Genomic DNA, 26,530 nt, shown 5'->3' on the forward strand with positions numbered 1-26,530 from the left:
ATGTTGGAAACTATATAGTTGAACAATGGTGACTCCCCCCTGTCAATGAGTTTGGTGGGCAGTTCAGTGTAGTAGGTCATATAACTATAACTGACTTAAGACTTAGACTGAGTTGCACCACCTAACTTTAACCGTGAATATAACGATAACCGGTGTATTTTGTATGGAGGTTGGCAGATTTTTGACGTTTGTTAAAGTCAAAGTATGATGGTGCAAACCAGCCTTATAGTACCTAATTAAGTAGTTCTTAAATCAACAATTTTATTCCAAAGCTCAACATCTTTACAAACTTCGTTGTAGTCCTGTAAACGGAGTAAGTTTGTTATTAATTTTTAGTAGCTGAGTCACTAAAAAATTTTTTGAGTTCACGAACTATTCGACAGTTCATAAACATTATGTCAACTTTAGTGGTGTAAATAACTAAAATGTGTATAAGTTTATTTTATTTTTATACTAATTTAATATTTTTACGAAGTAACTGTGTTTATTAGTTTTCATTTAATTCACGTTTAAAGTACTCCACCTCATGCGTGTCGTGGTTATTACTATGCTTCACTAAGTTTTTGAATGCTAGCGTTTACTTATTTATTTTTATTAGAATTATTTAATAAATATTTATAAATTACTAGCGGGCACCCGCGACTTTGTACGTGTAGGTTGACCCCGTTTTACCCCCTTAGGGGTTTAATTTTGCAAAACCCCGTCTTAGCGAGCACAGGATCTACGTTCTAAAAGGAACCCCCATTCAAAATTTGAGACTCCTAGCACTTGTAGTATCTGAGATTTCGTGATGAGTCAATCAGTGACCTTTCGCTTTTATAGATATAGATGAGGAAAATTAGGGCCAGCACTCACTCTGACAATTTCATCAGAGTTGAGACACAATGAGATGAGCCGCTCAAAGGTTGGAGTTAGGCAGCTTACACACAGAGGTCAGTTCACACCGTGTTACCATGCTTCTGTGAACGGGCATTGAAACTAAGTTTGTTGGATATGCAGTCTTTGAAAGTTAAAGTAGGTACTTACCATTATTATTTCACTATTTAAAAAAAATATTCGCCGAAATGTAATGTTTGCATCCCAAAAAACTCGGAAGTTATTATGCTTCCGAACGTCTGCACCAAATTTGTTCTTTTTTTTATCATTATTTTCTGAACAAGGTTATAAGAAAAGTGAAAAAAATATTTACGAAAAAAATATAACGCAATACGAATTTCGCCGGTTCAGTTGTTTTGCCATAAGAATTTAGTTTGAGAACCACAGGTTAAATAGCTGTTCTTGCTCATACTTTACAAGAAGGGGATTCCCCTGAGTATGTTTTAGCATGGCAACCTGATATGGATTGGGGTCAAATGCAATGCTAATTATTGAGAAATTACTATGTTGCATTTATTAACCTAGTGTCAACACGTGTCATATTTTGTCCTACATACATAGCAAAGGACAAAACTAATCTAAATAATAATTAATAATTATTGTAATATTATTTTATAACAGACTTGTTAAAACTTTTAGTTTGAAACTGATGAAAGCCCTATCGTTTATAAACTTTTGATCTGTATAAAAAACTGTAAAATCACAAAGTAAACTAGATTTTTCCCGCGGCTTCGTTCACGTGGATTTATTATTATCGATTACAATGACGCAAGGGTCCAGATAAAAACATCTTATTTAAACAAAGAAAATAATAAAGAAACAAAATAATGATTTTTCATACCTATATTAATTTTTTTTCACCGCTTAATTTTTGAGACAAAAAATATTGATACATGCTTTATTATCCTTAGGGCCACGGTACTTCGGTTCGTTCGTTTCAATCAAATGACGTCCACTGCTGGACAAGGGCAAGGTCCAAGGTTTTCCACAATGCACGGTCTTGCGCTGCCCGCATCCAGGCTCTTCCCGCGACCTTTACCAGATCGTCGGTCCAACTAGTAGGAGGCCTGCCCACGCTACGTCTTCCAGCCCGTGGTCGCCACTCAAGAACTTTTCTGCCCCAACGGCCATCGTCTCTACGAGCTATGTGCCCCGCCTATATCACGGTACTGTGCCTATGTGTAAATACCTTAACCGTACCGTAACATGGACCCTTAACGAGTAAATCGGTACATTAACCGGGATTTACGAATCATTCCAATTTTGTAGGCGCACAATCCTCGGGATCATGCCGAGTAGAGACCGGGTCGTTTGTAATAATAATGAACCTGTTTTAACGCACTCAGTTAACGACAATTAAATCCGCTCATATTGACTCAAAATTTAGTCTGATTTAAGGTTATTGACCACTGCTGAGCCTTCCAACGAACTTTCTAGGTTTTTAGCAGGATCATTTCTTCTGATTTATGATTTGAAAATTATGATGATGCTAGGCGTCAGTAAAACCTTGATGCAAGCCATCTTATAAACTTTATGCCAGCCTCTCTTGTGTACTCTAGAAAATATTAATAAAAAAAGCTAAAACCCCTCACAAAAGCGTCGGGAAAGAGACGGAAACCACCGTCGTAACAACACAAGAAATTACTTAAGAATGTCTTTCATAGAATTTATCTTGCGAAAAAAGAATATAGACAGTATTGTCACTCGCCTTACACGACCGTTCAATTTTGAACCTTAACAAGATCAGCTCAAGGGTTACAAAATGGAACAATAGCACGTTTCCGCAACGTGAAATGCTCACGAGGAAAATAAACTGTGTTTATGATGTCGTTAATTTTTATATTGTTGGCCATTTAAAAACATTTTGCTCAGCGGCAGGAATTCGTCGGAATGCTGTGCGTAAATCTTCCTGTGTAACACACGTATTACGACATCTTCCAAAATAAGTATGTTGTAAAGACTTCTAGTGAGTACTAAGTATACCTACTACAGTCAAGCCCTTCATTGTGCTGGTTTTTGTGCGGTCCGCCCCGGGTGCCAAGCATCAGGGGGTGACAACAGTCGCGCAAAATAGTACTCACTGGCGCATCTACATAACAAAGACGGTCATGAAATGTCATGATACGGGGGTACCAAAAATCTTGGGGGGCAACAGACCATTCTGGGGTGCCTTAGCCTTGACTTATGACAGGAGGGGGGGATCGCCCCGAGTACCATCCCATGCTACGCCGCCACTGTGGGGGAGGGCTTTGTCCAGCTGTGGACGGCATTTTTATACAACGAATACGAGTATACCAATGGTATCTGTTACCAAATAAACATTGAGTCGAAACCCTCGAGAGCCACAGATAAACGGGCATTGGATTTTAAAGTCAAATCGCCGATACAAAATTCAAAGCTACCGTGGTTGTTCCGACTTGCAAATCGCATCGCTCGGTGGGTAGACGGATACTCAGATAGACGTTGTATTGTGATGGATGGCTACCTTACTCTTGAAATGGATAGGTATTTTACAAAAAATCTATTTTCATTTTGCTTTTCTAAATCCAAACAAATAGTTTAATTTTTCTACTCTTTTGGGTTGAAAATCAAGTTTGCTAGAGTGATAAAGTTGCTTAAGTGCAATTTATGAGTTTTCTTTGATTGGTAATCAATATTTATGGTTTGTAAATCACCACAGGTTTCGTCAATGGGATAGTGTAGGTAAATAAAATAAAGTGTTAGAAAAATATCATTAAGGTAAGAAGAAGAAGAAAGAAGAAATAAATAATTAAGGTAAAAATAAATATAAGTGGTAAATAAAAGAAAAATAATTTCACTGAAAACATCTACGAACAAAGTTAATAAGCAAACCATCTAGCTACTCTATTATTGCTCACAACAAACTAAACTTCAAAATCAATCTGCTTACATTAACACCGCTTCACTAGCGGAACGTTTCAAAAGCTTAACAAGCAGTTTAACTATAATTTTATAATAAACAGACCTTAACCCTATAGCAACAGGGAAATTTGCAACGCAAAACAGCGCCCGGGCAACGTGCGCCGAATCTCCAAGGATTAAGAATTTGACTTTAAAATTAAGGAGATAAGCCAAGTGCTTACTTCTTGAACATTGATTTTCAATAAGAATTCCACTGGCTGTTATTTTTGATAGACTAAACCCCTCGGGAACAATTTGCTACGGTCCCTTGGGTCCGTTTTGTAAACCAACAACCGTAAATATAAGCAACGGCTTTGCAGGGTTAAGTAGCATTGGTTATAAATTATTCCGATTTGTTACTTCATTGGTTAAGTTTTGAAAATGAAAGATAATAATGTAAAGAAAAATTTGGCTAAAATGTTATTTAAATTAATGGTAAACAGTAAAAAAAATCCGATACCTGGATCATTTCAATTTATTCCAATAGACTTGCAAGAGTTGCAAGTATAGTCAGCAAAGAATTAACCTACCTTTTTTCGTGATTGATGAATTTAACCAAAGGATTATATTTTTAATGTAAGTAATATTTGAGATCAAAGTGTTTTTTCTCATTTTCTACTATGATGACGAATTGACAATGTCAGTATATTTAATGTTGTACTTTAAGTATTTTCTATAAGATCTGAAAGGAGTAAGTATACGGCATTAAAAATAGGTGCACATTATTTCTATCAGCACCGAGAATGGGAACACATTCACGAAAGAGTAAGTATTAAGCCGAAACACCGATTTGCAAAAGGATCACGTCAGAAATCCGTGCCAAGTTCCATTATACGGTTCATTTCGGCAAGAGAAAAAGACTAAATAAATGGCCCTATATATCGCTTTCCCAATCTATTAAAACCCGTTAAACGGGTTAGAAACTCGAAAAGTAGTAGTTAGTGTCCAAGAGGCCCATTCAATAGATTCGAATAAGTGGTCCGTTACTTCTCCGGCCATATCCGGTCTATACCGGAAAAAACTGGATTAAAAAAGGTTACGTTAATGGCGGACCAGTGAAAAGTGATGCAATTACGCGAAATTGATCCCTCCTTTTGTTCTTTACCTTTGACGCTGATTGGTGGTCGATTTTAGTTTGTCTCAAGGACTATTTTGTGCGGATTCCTTTTTTCCTGATTTTGTTAGGGGGAGCTTTGTTTCATGCATTGGTTTAATTTGGTTCAACTCTCCTTTGCTCAGTTTTGTCTTTGTTCAAAAAAATGTTGCGTCATGGCCTTCTACTAAGAGGTTTTGAACCTTCATTGATTAAGTGCTGGGGTAAGGTTTCATGGATTTAGCTACAGTGTGACTTTTAGCATATTATCTGAAAAGAAAAAATCAAAAGACTCGTTAAAAAAGGGATAATCTTTTATAAGGTGTAGCTTGGATTTAAAACCAACATCTTTGGAAGCGAGGAATTTTCATGACAAAAATAGGTCCTTTGGTTTAAATTCATGCTCACTTACCCTACAGATAAGGCATTCATTCGCACCACCTCGGCACACGTGAAGGGAATAACGAACACGAAAATTGCTTTCTTTGATGGTCCAAATTGTTTTTGTTGACTAATAGGGGTGTCGATATGAAATCGATAAGAATCGATTTCTCTCCATCATATCCATGTAACCATGGGATATTGGGGTAGGTATTTTATGGGAATGTATTTTTTCAGCCTCATGTTTGAAGCTCATCTTTGAACTCTTAGATCGACTCGCTAGGAGAATGGTCTGTGGTTCTGATTTGCTATAGTTCCTCAAAATGCTGTTAGTCTTGCCACGTAAGTCTTAGCTAGCATGAGCGGGTGTTCTTTTTGGTATGATTTAATATGCATATTTTTTGTTACTTTACGTTACTTTTTTTTATTTCTTACACAAGTCTATTCGGATTCAGACCTTAAATATCCGATTAAAAGGTGTACTATTAATTCATTGAGAAATGACTCGATTCGATCGACTAAGACTTGTATTGGCATCCCTATTGACTAATTCGCTACATCAGAGAGAGCGATAGAGCGCTGTTTACAAAATGCCCGTGACTGTTTTGCATCATCAATGGCGCGTTTTATTGCGTTAGTCTTTGATACATATTTGCACGCTCATGTAATATGATATTGTTGGTACATTTAGACATTTTAAATGTTACGCACAGAAAGGCCTTTTTAACTTCAATAAAAGGAGGAGGTTCTCAATTCGGTTAGTTTAATTTTTCTAACTTAATAAGACTTCAATAATATGAAAAAAATGAAAATTAAAATGTTCAAAGATATTTTTTGTATTGACTGTATCTTATCGTGTGATTTTGAATAAGTACTAGCAAACTAGTTTTAGTTTACTATGCAGTTTTTTATAACATAATATTAGTTTACTATATGCAATCACTTTATTTACTTAATTTCTGGTCTTGCCTTAGTCAGCTATCTTAAAAAAGTTGAAATGAAGCAAAATTCCTTGTATTTATGGGGCGTAAAACAGTGAATAGTTAGATTTTAGTTCTTGAAAGAATCCGCTAGGAGCGCTGTACAATCTGTCACAAATTTAATGTCACTTTTTTAAGCAGTCGACATCTAATGCGTTTGACGTAAACTCACACTCGGCCCCCTGTAGTTCACACATCTGTCCCTTGGTTGGAAGAGTGTTCTTTCGAAATCACACGCCCTTCCTGGCAACATATGTTCCAAAATTCCCTACCCATGACATAATTCCCGCGCGTTTCAGTGTTGCCTCATAATAAATTCAAAGCACGGTTTACGATTGCGACGACCCGATATCTGAGGCGGTTACACCAATGTGATTCTAATGAGAATGCCTCGTAAAGGTCAATGGCTTATCACCTATCATACCTTCAGAAACATGGAGCTATTTTTTACCCGACTGCGCCAGAAGGAGGGTTATGTTTTTCGAGTCTATATAATATGTATGTATGTATGTATGTATATTTCTTAGGCACGGTCTACAGCCTAAACGGCTTGACCGATTTTAGCATGAGAGGTGTCGTTAGATTCGTCTTTAATCGTGTGAGTGACACTGGCTATATTAAATTGAAAAAAATCAAAATGAGATTTTAGGGGCCATAATATCTTAAAAAATTAAAGGGCTTTTTAAGTAGCTTGCAAAAATGTATGTTATTTAACTAAAAAGATTAAAATAAAATTATTATTGAATAAACAAAAACTAAAAAGATAATAACATACATTTTTGTAAGCTGCTTAAAAAGCCCTTTTATTTGATACCACACTGGATAGGTTTTGAGAAAATATTTTTTTTACTGAAATATCCGTCGAATGCCTCCTTGGTAGTAAAGACGGTGGTTCGTGCCGCAACAGAGACAAAAGACCGTGTCAAGAGACCGAGACGGGAAACCACGACTTGACTTTAGACAATCTATACTAATATTATAAATGCGAAAGTGACTCTGTCTGTCTGTCTGTCTCGCTTTCACGCCTAAACCAATGAACCGATTTTGATTAAATTTGGCATAGATATTATGTAGTTTGAGTCCCGGGAAAGGACATAAGATATTTTTAATCCCGGTTTTTGAAACAGAGACAACGCGATAAAGTTTTTCTGTGACAGACGAAATTCCACGCGGGCGAAGCCGCGGGCGGAAAGCTTGTACCTAATGTATAACTAAAGAAAATAGTTAAAAATAGTTAACCTAAATCTAGCAATAGTTTGGTTTTAACGATCTTGAGTACGCTTCCCAGAAAGTGAAAATAAGCAGGTAAGTATAATAATAATCTTTGGACAATTTCACACAGCGCCAGCTAGCCCCAAAGTAAGCAACTTAATGCTTGTGTTATGGGTGCTAGCTTAACGGATATACTACTTATATACTTTTTTTTTTTTTTTTTTTAAATACATACATATTATACATAGTCACACCCAGACCCGTCACAGAAATTAAAATTCATCATTTCAATTTCTGCCCGGCCGGGAATCGAACCCGGGACCTCTCGGCATAGTAGTCCGTTCTGAACCACTACACCAAACGGCCGACAATAACTACCAACCGACTATAAATATCAAATTGAATATGATTTTTGTAGTTTCATAGGCACAGGGTTTTAAGTGAGTTGTGACAATTGTTTAACTCGATAAATCAGATATTTACCTGATATTGATATTAGATTTTACCGGTAAGTGATTACAACGAGCGACTACGATCGGAGTTACCGCAAAATATAAACAAAGCTACATTCATCTATTATTAAGTTTATATTCTCTAATACATTATAAAATTAGGAATTTTGGCTATGAAAATATGCCTGTAAAAGTATCATTTTCTAGATGGTGCGTGTATTCATGCATTAAAATTTCAGCGATCAAAAAGCCACTCTAGCTATTATGTCGGGGAGCAAAGTAGGCATAAAATCCTTTTAGAATACCTAAAGCAAATAGAGGTACCTTTGACAAGTGAAATAAGCTCTATTCTAGGAATAATGTCCTTTAACTAATTACCTGAACCTTTAAAAATTCGTAGTCAAAGTCAAATTTTTTTATTTGTTTAGTTTAGACTATTAAATAGTACTTACAAATCGTCAGATATTTTGCTCTTAAGGAGCCTTTACATGTCTCATAATCTTTTTACTCTACCAGCGCTATATTTCAGGCATGCACGCACAAGTCCCTTACTACTTTAAGTTATAGCACGTGGCCTAGAATTGTGTAAAATTGAGATGACGTCCACCCATAAGCATGTATTATACTATGCAGATGTACCTACAAGTGAATTATTTAATAAAGCGAACTGGTCAGACTGGCCTGAAAGAAGCAATTCGGCGGTCTTGTTACTTAACGGAAAATCGGTATAAAATGGCGCAACTGCCGGCGGTCTTATGTTCGTAGATACCTACTCGAGGGGTTAAACATTATTAAATGTCCTGTACTTCCAATTAAATAGTAGTACCTACTCTACAGTTACAGTTAGTGGAAGGAAAGTCTATCTAAGCCTAAAATTGTCATTTTGTTACAAGGATAGCAAGCAATCCAAGCACCATGGTATCCTCAGACCGTTTTTTCGATAGACTTCTAGGTTTTCCGTTTACTTTAATACCCGTGGGTTTGTTCTAACCTGCGTGAGAGACTTAGCATCATTATTTAATACTTCAATCCAAGTATTGCTCTTGTAGGACCTAAACATACAAGTTTATTAGCGAATAAACTTGAGTAATTCGACGGTAGGTACAATAAAAGCTTCGCTTCATAACAATGATGGTATCTAATAGCTGGTTTTTACGGTTGTTTGGACGGTTTAGTTTATCTTAGGCAGAAAAAAATTGAAAAATAAAACATAAAGTTTAAAGTATGTAAATTCAGGGATACGTCTTAGGAACTTTCAAGCCAACCTAATTGGAAACATTCAGTTTTTTTAAATGTAGGATTTCTTCCTTTCACTTCGCGACAACAAGACGACAGAAGATCGTTCTTCGTAGGGGATTTTGTAAGTTTAATTTACATTTATGTCTTCGATTATCTTATTAACTTATTTTACTGTTTTTGTGATAGCGGCAATATCTACACTCTGCGAGTCGTCTTTATATTTTGGATAATGGGATGCAGGCCGATGCCGATGACAAACAGAGCGAAGGCATGTTCGTTCATAAACGCCAGTATTCACACACGATGCTTGCTTAAGTGAAGCAGCAAATCGAACGCACAGCGTTGAATAGAGCTCTGTGATTGGTTCGTGTGTCACCCAGTGCGTCCACGCGCACTGTGAGACCTCATAGTAATGTTTGTGAATACGGTCGAAAGTCTTATTGGCACTTTTTTGGGTGGTACTATTACTTACGCCCGTATTCATAAAGGATGCTTTCTTAAGTGAAGCAGCAAATCGAATGTACGTACAGCGTTGAATAGAGCACTGTGAGACCTCATAGTAATGTTTGTGAATACGGTTGAAAGTTTTATTGGGTACGGTATCCTAAAAATTGTTGTTGAACATTGCTTATAAAAATATTTGACTTCTTTGTCGGAAGAGGATTGTATAATAGTTTTTATTTAACCCCGCAGGCAGCATTCCTCACTAAATGAAAATATCTCCGCAGTGGGCTGTAATGCCTTACATTACAGCCGGCCGCAACTTACCGCGGTGGCCTCAGGCTAAATTAATTTGGCCTCAATTTGCTCTTTAGGTGCAACTCGAGAATTATCACTGCAACAGTTTGGGGGAAATAATTCCCATTTTGTACCCCAAAAGAGGACGTTGGAGATTTGAATATAATTTTTGTTCCGCACATGTTCTGGCGAAGGCATAAAATACAGAATGTACTGATATTTTAAAAGTAAGAATGAAATAAAAAGAAATATATATGAATGTAAGGCGTCGCTAGAGGTACCGCTACCTGCTTTTATTTCACCACCAGCTTTTTATACAGAGAGAAAAAGTGCAGTCAATATTGTTAATAATGTTACCAGGTTACCTATTTTGTTCTTCCGAGTTTATTTTGTATTACAAGAATCGAGCTAAAATAAAAAATAATTTAAAGTATGATGTGCATAATATGTGCAATAATGGTACCTAAACAGTAACTATGTAGAGTATGTAGTTACCTAAAATAACTCCAAAAGAGTTTGTTGTTGCATCCGAGCCAGTAAAATACAAGAAATTAAGAGGAACCTTTACAACCATCAGGAGCACGCTCCACACTAATTTACCCGGCAAATGGAGGATTTGGCCTCAATAATCATGAGATGTTTACCCAACTTTTATACACACTCCCATCGAGATCTCTGGATTCCAAATGGAAAAATGTCCCCAAAACTGTTTACGCATCTGCAGAATCCTCGAAGACCATCCCCGATTTTGACTTAAAACGTTATACTTTATTCATAAAATTCCACTTCATTGATATTGCGAAGATCCCGGGCAAGTCGTAAAACAGATTGAAATAGCTATCCTGATACGGCCGGGAATCGAACTAGGTTGTAATTTCGTCCGGCTCGGAAGTCTCGTAAAATTTGTTTTGTACTTATAGTAGTGGTGTTCAACTATCGATGATGATTTTATCGATGACATGGAAATCTATTTTTTGTTTGATAAGTATGTTCTTGAGATTGGTTTCACACCATCACCTGTCTCAGACCCAGAGATCTTGGGTTTGATTCCCAGTAGGTGCAAAATTTCCTGCTCAGGTTGGTTGGTGGTAGAGCTTGTTCTAAGTCCGCCTGGTTTATACCACCATCCCACGTAACTAGCCATAACAACAATGGTATGACCAGTTGGAGGTAAGATAGCCAGTTCATCTGTGGTTAAGGATTCCGAGAGAATCTTGCTTCCACCCTGTTTTATCATCACTTTCCATCCAGTCAGATACAGGTCAAGAGCTTCCCCGTTGTGAGTAAAAATAGATTGAATCTTTGAGAGTCACTAGACTTGATATTTGCCCTGAAAATTTTGTAAAATTAAATTTACACCTCCCAACATCAACGCTACCGATGCTGTTAAAAAACCCAACGAAGTAAATTAAGTAACACGACTTTAATTTTATCGATAACCGGTCACCGCAGCAGCACTAATTTGTACGTAAATAAGCGATTTGACTCAACTTTCCCATTTGGTTCAAGCGCCGAAACTTTCTTCAGTAAACCGTTTTTCTTCGAGTTTATTTATTATGGTGGTAAATAGTAAGCTCATCTAAAACGAGATAGGCATAATTACGTTTTGTTTAATGTTGGAAATTGTTTGGAAAACAAGTGGGCCTCTCATTTTATAGGTACGTTTTTTAATTAGAATACTTTTACGCCCGTATTCACAAACATTACTATGAGGTCTCACAGTGCGCGTGGATGCGCAGGGTGACACATGAACCAATTACAGAGCTCTATTCAACGCTGTGCGTTTGATTTGCTACTTCATTTAAGCAAGCATCGTCTGTGAATACGAGCGTTAGATTATTAAGGAATATGTTATTCTTAGGATTTTTCACATATTTAATAGAGATAGTTAACAAGCATGAAATTAAAATGACGAATTTATGTAATAGTTTATTGTAGAGTCAATAGCAACCATTTGTGGAAGGCTGACGTACTATCGATTTTAAATCTAGTCAAATCATATGCCGCCCCCGGCATTAGGTATGGACTGGTCGTTTTCCTGGGTAAAAAAATCTATATCAAAAGTAGTTTTGCCTTTAGTACCTAATCTATTTCACAATTTTCAATAGTTTGACCGAAAAAAGAGTTTTCGTCAAGAGCGAGGCTCTACCTTAAATATTTACATTCAACTTGCGAGCAAATTCGTTGCAAATAGCTAGTCAGCAATAAAACCGGGAAATACAAGGTTGTGAAAATTTACGGCCAACCCGGCGTTTAGTGCTTATAAATAACTTTTATGTTGACTTTTCACTTGTGTTTAAGTTATTCTGCCTCTGAACGGGTTCTTTGTCTATCTAGAGTTGTTTCTGTGCAAATTTTTTCAGGTCTGACGTCAGTTGTTGACACGCCATTGTGTCAGTAATAAATATAGTTCCAAAATACTGAACTGTCCTATCCATGACATTGACAGTGGGGCGCCACCGTCAATACCGGATCGCTGGTTCCGATTTTTGCTGCCATGTTGGAAACCATATAGTTGAACGATGGTAGCGCCCCCCTGTCATTGAGTTTGGTGGGACAGTTCAGCGTGGGTCATCTATATGAAGTAATTAAAACACACAAAATCTTATTTTAAGAATAATTCTGTCTGTATGCTATTTTTTCACGGCAGTTCATTTACGTAAAAAAGGTGAAACCAATGAAAAAGTTACACGAGGGAGTGAAATGAGAAATAATAAGTTTTTAGTGTAGTATGGACAAAAAATAATAATAAAATGGTAATAAATATATCGCGAGTGACTTAGTGCTAAAGTTTTTCACAAATATAATAAATAAATCAATGAAGAAACACCCTTACTTTTACCTTCGAATTCAACTCTTTCACAGCACAGCATGACCACAGTAAATTTTTCTAGTCATTAAAGCTTTCTGTTGTATAAAAATAAATAAAATCCTGTTATTTTCTCTGTATTTTGCTTACTGTCTTCTTCGTGAGGGCCAGGAATTCGCCTCGGCAAATTCTTAATTGAAGAGAGGACAAACTTATTCAGAGACACGTCCGCTCTCCTCTGTGGCATTGCAAGGGGTTGCATTTGCGGGTTTTGTAATTTAAAGTTGTTGACAGACAGAGAGTTAAATGGTACCTTGTCTTCCGCTAAAGACAAGGTTTTATTGTAACAAAACTGGGGAAGAGGGAGACGGAGGAGTAATGCCGTCGTTCCGGGTCCTCACTTATTTGATAGAGAGTTTGTACCTTGTATGTATTCCACTAAATACAAGGTTATTAAAAAAATGAACAAAATAGAGTTCAATGCCGATAGTTCATATGATTTTATCGTATTTGAAAACAAATCTAACTTTGCAGGTAAAATACACATACCTAAGTATTTTTTCATAATATCATTAGAAGGAATAAATGCAAATGCATTTAAACTTAGCTAACAACCCACTAAGTTTAAATGCATTTCTATTGATCAAGTTCTATTTCTTTTTAAAAATAAAGGGTTGTTTTCTTTGAATATTTTTTTTTATCTACAGTACTTTCCCTCCAGGTGATGGTGAAATTCCACCCCTTACAATAAGTGTAGGGTAAATAAATAAGTTTGTAGTTGGTAGTCTATACCATCATTGGATTCTAAGAATTATTTTCATGGTAACTGGTTACAAACTTCTCGGGTAACCTAGCCATAACATCATATTCCTGGAATATGAATAGGTCCCGAGGGGTTTACTGTTCTGTAATGAAGTGAAACACACACGACTGACGTTGTGAATCTGAGAGTTCAACAGGGTGGAAATCCAACCTAGGACAAATCAAACGAGTTCAACCCTCAAACCAAAAAAAAAACATAAATACGTTTTGAGATACCTACACAAAAAGGAATGGTTAATTTTTTCATTAGCTAACTTGTAACAATAATTGACTATTAGTTAACTATGGATAAAAAACTGACTCGTAAAGCCTTGTTCACACTAGTCGAGTAATTTGGTTGAGTGGCGAGTAAATAAGTAAGTAACTAAACGTGTTCGAACAGAAAAATTTAGTCGAGTATGTTCCTAAGTCGTTTAGTGGAGCTAATCCATTTTGTTCTATTTGAAAGGCGAGTACGGTAGCGCCCTCAGTCTGCTCACTTGCTCGCTGGCTAAACGTGTCTGAACTGGCCGTTTTAGTCAAGTTTACTTGACCAAAGTGCGAATTTTTGGTCAGTAGCGAGTATTTGTTACTAAAAGCAAGTTACTGTACTAAATTTCTCGACACTCTTTTACGTAATTAGTAACTAAAAGTATGAAATTTCAGTTAACAACCACCAATAATTTTTCTCAGTAATGACCGTGAAAGTTTAGAAACAATATTGAGCTCCAATAGGTGTGGCTCGAAACCAACGCACAGTAGAAAGTAAAATAAACTCGTTGAAAAGTTTTTTCGACAAAAATACCGTTATTGCGTGTCGTGAACACTTGTCAGCGACGTCCATAGGTTGAGAAGTAATAGACGCCGCAGTAAAAAAGCCCAGCGCTGGGCATGTACAATGCGTGGGCATACCACATGGTTGGGTCTTATTTAGTTGTTAATAGATGTGGAATTGCAATACAAGAGTCGCCTGATGAATGTCCAGGTTAAGGTTCTTTCCCAAGGTGACATCCCGTTTTTTGCAGGATCCCATTTAGTAGTATAAGTACCGCAAAAACCCGATCCGTTTGAATTTGGAATTCGAATTTGAAACACATACTTATTGTGCTCACACGACAGTCCAGTTATGCGGGACACTGCATTACTGGATCACTGCATCACTGCATTACTGGATCACTGCATTACTGGATCACTGCAAAACTGGATTGCCGTGGTAAAGGGACTTTAGTACTACAACTTGCGGCTCCATTAATCATTGAACGTTGAAAGAAAGAAAGGAGAAATGTTTATTCAGTATCATGGACAACACTTAACATGGAAAACATGCTGTGGACAAGTGGACAGGCCTGATAAAAGGGCTTCTAGCGAGGTTCAGCCAAACCAACGATGCACGACGGCGAATGGCGATCAGACCTCAACGCATTGATCTCCATCGCGCACGCAGGCTGATCGCGTTGCTTTGGCCAAACCCTAATATTTATGAACTTGGAGCCTACCAAAATTAAGAGGAGGTATCATAAGTTATTTCTTGGAAATGAAAGATGATCACTCTTTAAAATTAGTGTTCTCCTAGAAATAAAAAGCTGAGGTTTCATTATCTACCGCGCTTTTTCAGCCAAATTGAAAGCGTGCTCTTAAAAGAATTGGGTCTTTTAATACGATGAAAATAAAAGTAATATTTTTAAAATATGGAAAATAGTGAGTTTCTGCGAAAATGTAAACGATGGACAGTATAACTTAACGATTTTGTACCTACAGACGACAGCACTACACACTCTACATTTTTGTGGCAAAATCAACTCTATTATTAGGTTCATAGATGTTGTTTAAGGTCCTATGTCCCCTAGATGGGGCAGAGGGCGTCCACAATAGTCCTCCATCGCGTTCGGTCTTGAGCTTCGCGTTTGATCTCGCTCCAGGTCTTGCCGATTTTCTTCGCCTTGTCTGCTACAATGTGCCGCCAAGTTTGCTAGGGGCGACCACGTTTGCGTTTTCCTTAGGGGTTCCAATCCAGAGCCTGTTTGGAGCATGTGAGGATGTGATTGGGATCCATTCGGAGAGTGTGGCCGATCCAATTCCACTTGCGGCGATGTGCCATGACAAAAACATCTATTATGAAAACTGTCTACTGTCCACTCGGTCTATGGCACGAGTCAATAGGAATATTTTTTCCTCAACACCTCGATAGCCCCAACTTCGATCGAGTTTGGAACGGTTCGAAATTTTGACGTAACTTTGCGATTAGATAAGGAACTGAGTTAAATCCGATTGAAAAGTTTCCTTTCGTTGAGAAAAGATTATGTCCAATCTTTGCGAGTTTTAAGTGAGTGCCGGAGTCTCTCGGAGGAGATATTAAAATGATGCTTGTTTTTTCTTGTTCGAGACATGGATGTTGTTTCGTTGAAAGAAAAAAATTTGATGGCCACGGAAAATGAGGCCGCATTAAGTTTTATTCGCAATCTTTTGATAAGGCAAAGAAAGAAACTGGGTAATATTCGCGTTTGGCTCACATAACAATGTTCGCGGGAATCCTGAGAGCTTACTCGCGAAGTGTTGAGTATTACTTAAGTTCGAGTTATAGTTACTGCGTTGGAATTTGCGTAAACAGTATAATAGACATAAAAAGATATCTTTATACTTTGAGCGTTGGTAAAAATGTAATAACGATATCTGGCAACCCAGAAGCGTTGTATGCTCTATGGCCCCTCTCTATGGTCTCTTTTTCCTACCATTCAAGTGTGTGCACATGGTTGTAAATTATCTTCTCAATAAATAGAATATCACTGAAGTTAAGTGTCTTTTGTACCTGCCGCATCACTCTGTTCATGGTCCTTCAGAGCTGGATGCAGGAGTCTGTACTTGGAGCAGTCCTTTCGTGTTGTGTGCTGCCGGCCCGGGGTGACGTTAACGCATTGCATACCACTTATTGCGTGCTTTCAAAATGCCCCTAACCGGCGAGGATACCAGCAGTGATTTTGCTCATCAAGACAAGCAAAAATTGATAAATGTGAGAAGATACATCAAAAGCCGCTTATCACTTGTGGAAAATGAGCTGGGGGACATTTCTACCGTAAAATCCACCGCCATGTTGGATGTTGCCGCCGAACGAATTAGCAGTCTTTTTACGAGATTGGAGGACGTCAATCTCAATTTGGAATCGATGGATACTTCAGAGACCGCTGAGGGATCGAAAATCGAGTCAAGGTGTCAAAGAATACTAACTGACATTCGTGAACGTCGTGAGGCGCTGAAGCATCATTGTAACTCATCGGCGAGTGACTCCGGATCGACGCAAGAGCACCAGCATAAACCGAATCTTCCCAAGATATCGTTGCCCAAGTTCAGTGGAAGTTATGGAGACTGGTTGTCGTTCAAGGATTTATACGTCATTATGGTACACGGAAATGAAGATTTAAGTCCTGTGCAGAAGTTCTATTACTTGAAGTCGTGTTTGGTCGGCGAAGCTGCCTCTTTGGTTACGACTTTGGAATGTACGAACGAAAACTACGTGAAGGCATGGTCTGCGATTACATCAAGATATGACAATAAGGTTCTTATAGCTAATTATCATTTGCAACACATTTTGTCTTTACATAAAGTCAATGGTAAATCTTATACACTAAGGCAATTAACAAATGATTTTATGCAGTATTATAACTCACTATTATCACTGAATATTTCAAAATTGCAAGATATTATTCTCATACATATTTTGTCAACAAAAATTGATTACAGTTCTTTGCGTGACTTTGAATTGCATAGAGATTCCAGTGATTTCCCTAGTTTGCAACAATTTCTTAACTTTATACAGCAGCGCTGCCAAGCATTAGATATGCTATGCCGTGATGAAGCAGTGAGCACTACAAAGGTCGTGCCTCCGGCAAAGAGCACTAGTCATGTGACTGTTGGCAGCGGCAGAAGTGCAAATGGTAAGTTATTTTCTTGTTTGTATTGCAACAAAAATCACTCAACTTACAAGTGTTTTAAATTCATTAAATTGAGTCCCAATGACAGACAGACATTTGTTAACAAAACTAATTTGTGTGTTGTTTGTTTATCAGATAAACATTGTACTAGCAATTGCACATCCAATATTGTCTGTAAAAAGTGTTTACAAAAGCATCATCACTTATTACATCTTGATTCGCAGACATGTAATGAGACTTCTGCCCGTAGCTCTACTTCAAATGATTCTCACATCAATTCCCCGAGTAATGTTGTAATGACATCTTCAATAGTTACACAAAATAGTACCTCTGTATGTCAAGTGTCCCTTCTGCCCACTGCATTAGTGAATGTGTGTGACAGTGATGGTAAGCGATATGACTGCACTGTGCTTTTGGACATAGGTAGCCAAAAGAATTATATTAGTTCTGCATTTGCTAATAAATTGGACTGTGTTAATTTTGAAGATGCTAGTCAAACTGTGGCCGGGGTGGGAGGTCATACTTGTAAAATAAAGCATAAAGTTGCACTATCAGTTTATTCTAACTGTTCTGATTTTAAATATTGTTCAGAATTCGGTGTGTTAGATTTTATTACTGATCCTTTACCAATGGTCAATGTGTCTAAAGAGGCACTGCCGTCTCTCATGCATTTGCATTTATTGACCCTAATTTCAATGTGTCTAAGGACATTGATATGATTCTTGGTGTTTCATGTTTTGCAAAATGTCTTCGAGAAGGCAAGATCGATCTAGGTCCAAATATGCCCACATTAATAAATACTGAATTTGGTTGGGTATTTTGTGGTGAATTGTCTGTGGTAGGTCAACATGTTTCGGGTTTAAAAAGCCAATGTCATTTGTCTGTCCTACATAACGACATTAAAAAATTTTGGCAATTAGAAGAAATGCCTAATGATAATATGTTGTCATTTCAGGAGAAAAGGTGCGAACAGAGCTACCTTGATTCTGTGTCCAGGGATGAAGAAGGAAGGTATCATGTCGATTTGCCAATAAACAAAGAACTTCTACCAAAACTAGGTAATTCTTACAATGTTGCTTTTCGTTGTCTTATGTCATTGGAGAAAAAATTCCAAAATAATTCTGACTTTTTTAAGGCCTATAAAGCATTTATTGAGGAATTTCTTAAACTTGGCCATGCTCACTTTGTTCATATAAATCCACACAAAAGTGATGAAATTGAATATTACATGCCTCATCATGCTGTCTTGAAGGAAAGTTCCTCTACTACCAAGCTTAGGATTGTATTCAATGGTTCTCAACCCACTTCTACGGGCTTGAGCTTAAATGATGTACTTCTTGTGGGTCCTGTTGTTCAACCTGACATGTTTACCATACTTCTGAGATTTCGTACCTATGTTTATGTTTTTGTGTCTGATATAACTAAAATGTACAGGCAAATTCGAGTGAAACCTCAGTATCAAGCACTTCAGCGCATCCTGTGGAGAGATGATCCATCGCATGATATACAGTGTCTTCAGCTGGATACTGTTACATATGGAACAGCATCAGCCAGTTACCTTGCTACACGGACATTGGTGAAATTGGTTGAGGATGAAGGTGATAATTTTCCATCTGCTTCTAAGGCATTACTTCAAAGTACCTTCTTTGATGACATTTTGCATGGCGAGAATGATCTTTCTTCTGCATTAAATACCATAAATGAGTTGCAAGAGTTGTTAGCTAAAGGAAGGTTTGAATTGCACAAATGGTACTCTAATAGCTCAATGTTAATGTCGCAATTTCCTCCTGAAAAACTTGAAAAATGTCATTTTTCCTTTGACAATAAAGAAGGTTCTTGTATTAAAACGCTAGGTTTGAAGTGGGAGCCAAACTCAGATAAAGAAGAACGGTCATCTGTGACCCAGGCCCGACAGAAACGAGACATACCTCAGTTTTTTTGTCATGTCTTAATTAGTTAAATTATATATTTTTTATATTCGAAATCTATGTATAACACCAAAAGATTACCCTTTGTTTTTGTTCAGGCGTTATACAAAAACTAATACAAAATGCCTATTTATCACCAAAATTGGTAAATGTATGTACCTAAATGTCTATTACAGCTGCTATGGAATGTATCTAGGTGACCTGGAGATACAGCCGGATTATACAGGGTGGAAACGAGAAGTTACAAAATCCAAAAATTCAATGTTACCAGCTTCCATTATCTGTAACCTATTATATTGGTACCATTTGAAAGAGCTCGTGAAGCACTTTCAGAATCAGTAACTAGTTTTTCGATATCTTGTATAGTTTAGAAATAATCGAGTGAGATCACTTATCGTTCCATATGTATAACCACCCTGTATAATCCGGCTGTATCTCCAGGTCACCTAGATACATTCCATAGCAGCTGTAATAGACATTTAGGTACATACATTTACCAATTTTGGTGATAAATAGGCATTTTGTATTAGTTTTTGTATAACGCCTGAACAAAAACAAAGGGTAATATTTTGGTGTTATACATAGATTTCGAATATAAAAAATATATAATTTAACTAATTAAGACATGACTAAAAAACTGAGGTATGTCTCGTTTCTGTCGGGTCTGGGTTTTTTTTGTATGGGGAGTGACCGTTCTTCTTTCAGGTCGAGGTACCTAAATATACTTCCACTAGTCATACCAAAAGAAATATTTTGTCTGATATTGCTAAGGTCTATGATCCCTTGGGTTTTATTGCTCCAGTTACAGTCTATGCTAAGTTGATAATGCAAGATATCTGGAAGGCAAACGTTGACAGGGATTCTAAGGTGCCTGACGCTATTTTATCTAAATGGAAATTTTTTTGTGCCAATCTTGAATGCTTGAATGTCATTTCAGTGCCTCGTCTCATGGTTAATACTGACGCAGAGAGGGTTGAGCTTCATGGCTTCGCAGATAGCTCCACGAAGGCGTATGGCTGCGTCGTGTACATCCGCTGCAGTTGTCCTGAAAAAACTACAGTCCACTTAGTATGTGCGAAGACAAGAGTTGCTCCTCTCAAACCTGTCACTCTGCCTAAGTTAGAACTTTGCGCTGCACTGTTGCTTGCTAAGCTTATGAGCACTGTTTCCAAGACTTTAAATATTAGTTCTGAGAACTCATTCTATTGGACTGACTCCATGATTACCCTGTGTTGGATACAGAGTGATCCCGCTAGACGAGATGTTTTTGTATCGAATAGAGTTGGCCAAATACAAAATGTGTCTCCTAAAGACAATTGGTTTCATGTAAAGTCTTCAGAGAACCCTGCTGACATGGCTTCACGTGGTTTGGAACCACAGGATCTTTCCAATTGCAAATTATGGTTTAATGGACCTAACTGGCTTTTTCAAAGTGACTCACCTTGGCTTCATTCACCTCAAGTGTTTTCTCAGGATGACTCAGTGGGTGTTGACACTTGTAATGACATGCCAAGTGTAGCACTACCTACCTTTGAGGAGACTAAAAACGATTTTCTTGAACTATTCGACAGATATTCGTCTTGGAGTCGATTGGTTAGAGTCATGGCTTATGTAGGTACGTCGATTTATTAACAATATGAAAAATGCTAAATCTAAAATCACTGAATTTCTCACAAGTAAGGAGCTTAATCAAGCATCAAGTTGTATCATCAAATGCGTGCAGCATGCTCATTTTCAAAAAAATGCTAATGGTAATGTTTCCTCGGAACTTGGTTCTTGTTCTAAGTCTTTGAAGTTTTTAAACATATTTTCAGATGGCGAAGGAATGTTGCGCGTGGGTGGTCGCTTACGTTATGCTGATATCCCTGTTGATCAAAAATTTCCATTGCTACTGCCAGCACGTTGTCATGTCACTGACTTGTTGATTAGGTATGAGCATGAGAGGTTTTTGCATGCTGGAACGCAGACGACTTTGTCCAGTTTACGAAGATTTGTGTGGCCGCTAAACACTCGAAATTCTGTGCGTCATTTCATACACAAGTGTGTACGTTGTTACAGGTTTAAGGCAGAAACTGCTTCACAAATAATGGCTGACCTACCCAAATGTCGTATTACTCCTTCTCGACCCTTTCTGTTCACAGGCATAGATTTTGCTGGACCGCTGTCTGTCAAAGTTGCTCGTATAAGGAAACCTATTATAACTAAAGGTTATATTTGCCTTTTTGTGTGCTTGAGTACTAAAGCTATTCATATCGAACTAGTGTCGAATCTCACTACTAAGGAATTTCTAAATGCATTGCGTAGATTCATTTCTAGACGAGGTAAATGTGCTAAAATATTCAGTGATAATGGTACTACTTTTCATGGGGCAAAAAATGAGCTTCATGAGTTATTCAACATGTTTAAGAACGATTTTGAACAAGTTTCAAATTATGTAATTTCAGAAGGTATTGAATGGCGGTTTATAATTCCTCATTCAGCTCATTGGGGCGGGTTATGGGAAAGCTCTGTAAAACTTGTAAAGCATCATTTAAAGAGAGTGTTAGGACACACTGTACTTTGTTATGAACATTTGTATACCCTCTTAACTCAAATTGAAGCTATTGTAAACAGTCGACCAATAACTCCATTGAGAGACTTGGATGGTGATGAGCAGTGTCTCACGCCAGCTCATTTTTTAATTGGGAGCAGTCTGACTTCGTTTCCGGAGGGTGATTTTGCAGAATTTCCTGATAATAGATTGGATGTATATCAACAAATATGTAAGCTACGGCAAACCTTCTGGAAGCGTTGGAAGACTGACTATTTAAATACATTACAAATGAGGTATAAATGGTACAAAGAAAACCCAGATTTAATGTTAAATACTATTGTTTTATTAAAGGATGATAATCAGCCACCAATGTCTTGGCCATTGGGTCGTGTAGTTGAATTATATAAAGGTAAAGATAATCATATTCGAGCTGTTGTTGTAAAAACTAAAACTGGTTTGTATTCTCGACCTATTACAAAAATTGTCCCATTGCCTATTGAGCAAAATAATTAACTTAAGAACTGATAAATGTAATTTTATAATTACTGTCTAAACTGTAAAAGTTAAAAGGTTAATTATGTATTTGTTTAACTTTCATTATTAAAAACATAGTTTGATTTGTTTCTACAATATGAGTATATACTATCTTGTGTATTAAACTAAATATTGTATACATAATTACATTGTTATATTTAAAGGATTTACAATAGGCAAAACTTGTTTTACTACTAGTATGTAACTGGTAGGCTATTATAGCTCGTAGGACACCTTATGGTTGTGTACTTTGTATGATGCCAAGAGCTTGTACTTATGTGTGACGCCAAGAGCGCTTAGGTTTGTTGAACTTACTTACCTTAATTAATTTCTTTCTTGTTAAGTGCATTTCTTAACTAACTTAATTACTTTCTTCTTGTTTGTAGGTGTATTTCATTGCTTAAGTATTATATTGCAAAATGTAAGCTGTAATGTTAATAACTTTAACTTCTTTGTTTGAAGATTGAAATGTAATTTCAATGGGGCGGGTGTATGGTAAAAATGTAATAACGATATCTGGCAACCCAGAAGCGTTGTATGCTCTATGGCCCCTCTCTATGGTCTCTTTTTCCTACCATTCAAGTGTGTGCACATGGTTGTAAATTATCTTCTCAATAAATAGAATATCACTGAAGTTAAGTGTCTTTTGTACCTGCCGCATCACTCTGTTCAAGCGTTTATATTGTTGTTTTTACAAGCACGTGTTTATAATGTTCAACAGTGTTAACAGATCTTTTACTGGCTGGCCCAAAATAATAGACGTTTACAAACCAACCCTTTTAAAATATAAAATAACCGTAACTAACTAGTAATTTAGTCTCTCCTACCCATATGCAATTAGAGCTGCATTTTCGCTACTTTGTTTCACCATTTCTTTGGGTCTAACGGTATCTAATTTATCATGACCACTTTATTCGAATACCAAGCTGTCCCATAAACTGGGTAAACATCAAACTGTACCATACTTATCAATCAAACAAGACCCATTAAAACTTTACCAAACTATACTCAATACATGCGCAGAAAATCCGAAATTTCGCGTTTTATTTGCTACAAGTTTCGGCGCCGTGATGTTTAATCTGAGGCCCCGGGCACGATCGCGGTGTTGCCAGCGTTTTCAACTACCTCCGCTTTTAGATTTTACCTGTAATTTCTCAACTAATTTCAACTTAGTTATTTAGTCGTGTTAAGTTTTTCCATACACACACATAGCTCGTATAGACGATGGCCGTTGGGGCAGAAAAGTTCTTGAGTAGCGGCCACGGGCTGGAAGCGTAGCGTGGGCAGGCCGCCTATAGATGGACGGACGAACTGGTAAAGGTCGCGGGAGGGACCGACTTCGACGGTCGAGGGGTGGACTTTGTGATGCAATGTCTGGAAGTAAAGCTTCGGATAAAATTATTACGATGAAGAGGTGATACCACTTCGGTGCTCTATGGTGGCAATGCTTTGGTAGCGAGTACTAAATTGGTAAGTGATTTTGACTTTGATGGTATAATATTACCAGGATCATGGAAGTTAAAAGTTAATTGAATGATACGATTTCATTTAGGCTGAGTTGCACCACCTAACTTTAACCGTAACTTTAGCGATAACCGGTGTTTTTTGTATGAAGTTTGACAGATTTTTGACGTTTGTCTAAAGTAAGTAAAATGATGCAACCCAGCCTAAATCTACTTTAGGCAGTTTGAATAAAACTAAATTCTTTAAAAAGCTTGTTTTCATGTAGGACAGTATTTTTTTTGACATAAGTATTGTAGGTGGACCGACGATCTGGTGAAGGTCGCGGGAGGTACCTGGATGCGAGCGGCACACGACCGGTCTTTGTGGAAATCCTTGGGGGAGGCCTTTGTCCAGCAATGGACGTCTTTCGGCTGAAATGAACGAACGATAAGTATTGTATTTTACTCCTAACACAACTTCATGGCAATAATATTGTCACCTAAAAATTGAGGTAACCTCAAACTACTGCACGATTTCAGTTTCTTTCTCTTCTCATCGCAAAGATTATGTTCTTGCAAACATATTTAAAATATCGTTTCCAATGTAATTTAAAGTAAGAAAATTTTCAAAATATAATAACTCGGGTCTCAGCTGGAATAATTTTGATATTATTTGACTGACAACTACGTAATTCGATACATGTGTAGTAAAATTTACAACGTAAATATCCGTCGATTCTGTGAGGATGGTATGCCCCTTTGTGAAGGCTCGGCTGGCAACTTGAGGTTGGCCCAAAAGATAGCCGTTGGAGGATTGCAATTGTCAATTTAGGTATATCCAGACATGTACTTGTCATTTCTTCCATGGTTTTTTAATTACTGATGGGACACATAACTAACCTCTTTTTTGTTTTTTTTTTCACAGTTTGGGTAAGATTTTAGTAACAGATATCAAGAATGAGCAGTAACTCGTTTGGGTGTGACTCGTTGGGGACAAGCGTGAATAAAACGCTAAACGATGACGCGAATGTCATGATAAAACCTTGTCGGTCAGAAACGAAGGATTTTCTTAACCTTCAGGCAAATAATTTACAAGCAACCGTGTACCATGCATTATACCGTGCTGGGTGATTTTAGAACAGGCTCACGGCTCATTAGTAGGCTTGTGTGTACGTGCAGTCTTTATAAACCTTAACAATTCTCTAAAATAACCCTCTTTCTGGTGCAGTCGATTAATAATCCTAAATGTAACTTATCAAGTTGTAAGGTGGTTTTCGCAGGCACTCCATCAACAGATGATGCTGGACATCCTCTAACTTACCACAAATAGGTTTTTATTGCCTGTCAAGCAGTAGATCCTGGCCACACAGACGTAGAAGCGGTGGGAACGAGAGTTGGGAATAGTCCCGTAAGTCTCACAGTTCGATGAATCTTAAGGTCGCTCGTCGCCAGTCGCTTGCGCCGCCTCTTGTGGCGAACCTTCAACCTTCCCCGGCCCGCGACATTTCCCCGCCAGGCCCGTCGCGCTCCAGGAAATATTTTATCTTTCTTCATAAAGGAAGCTAACAATGGCGGAGCGATGTATTTACGAAATAAATGTCAGGTCATCACTCAGTGTTCGTCGTGCAAACACTTCGTTATTAGCGGAAAAATTTGAGAAATATGGCTTCACGCCACGTTTAATGTACTCCGAAGACGAATGCGAATGTAGGTACTTTCAGAAATGACTTTCGACTTTAAGGCGGTGAAATAAGATTTATAGCATCATGGACTGGATTAAAGACTTTAATGGATTTTGGACGGTTAATATAGCTACTTGATTGATATAATAATGGCTACTTTGGGTACGAAATTAACATTTTTATTGATAAAAAAAAATCTAACAAAATAATCTTCTAACACTGAAAAGCTTAGCATGGTCTGTTCCACAAAAATCTTATAGATGACTTTCAGTTCTTCCTGAAAATTAGTAGCCATGATAAGAAAATATAATTACAAGTTAACCACCTATTCATATATTTAAAAGAACTTTATCGATGCTGATTTAAAAAAAATACGGTAATTTTTCACAGAATCTTAACCTTTTTGTAATCTTTCGGGATTTATCTAACAACACCTTAACAAAGTATTTATGCGTGATTTACATATTTAAAATGTTTCTTAAGATGGTTTGTGGTGGAGGATTTATTTGTTTGGTGAAAATTGTAACCGAAAAATTCAAGAGATTTTAGTGGTTTTGAAATTGAAATGAAACATATAAACGAAATTCCTCATAATAATCTGCTTCCTTGAAAGAAAGATATAGAGCGAAAGTAAATAAGATTTCTTTGGTATATTCGAGTATAAGTTATTGAGTAATTTTTGCTTTCAAAGTACCTAATTGAAAATATTATTTTTGGTACAGTAAATATGTAGAAAACTTCAGCTCAATCGAATTCTGAGAAGATTAAATTCAACCAAAAAAAAAAAACTAAAGACGACGCCGATGCTTACATATAAACTAAGCAATATAACGCTTTATTTCCTTTTCTTATTTACTTTTATTACACTGAAGAAGCATGTTAGCTTTAATGAGACCCACAACGCTCGGATCAAAGCTTTGAAGCGACATTGGCAAAGATAATTGAAACAAAAAAAGTGTGTTAACGAACATAAGAACTATAT

At 37.2% G+C, this 26,530-nt stretch overlaps 2 long non-coding RNA genes across 2 annotated transcripts in view; one reads left to right on the plus strand and one right to left on the minus strand.

The window, feature by feature from the left end:
- Positions 1–26,530, minus strand: part of LOC135078024 (uncharacterized) — a 520,464-nt gene that overhangs the window by 141,933 nt on the left and 352,001 nt on the right. The window lies entirely within an intron of this gene.
- On the plus strand, positions 16,937–19,047 carry LOC135077814 (uncharacterized). Its single transcript, XR_010258512.1, has 3 exons — positions 16,937–17,053; positions 17,315–17,432; positions 18,385–19,047. It is a non-coding gene; the product is annotated as an uncharacterized LOC135077814 (long non-coding RNA).

Source organism: Ostrinia nubilalis, chromosome 14, assembly GCF_963855985.1.
Source record: "Ostrinia nubilalis chromosome 14, ilOstNubi1.1, whole genome shotgun sequence".
Lineage (NCBI taxonomy): Eukaryota > Metazoa > Arthropoda > Insecta > Lepidoptera > Crambidae > Ostrinia > Ostrinia nubilalis.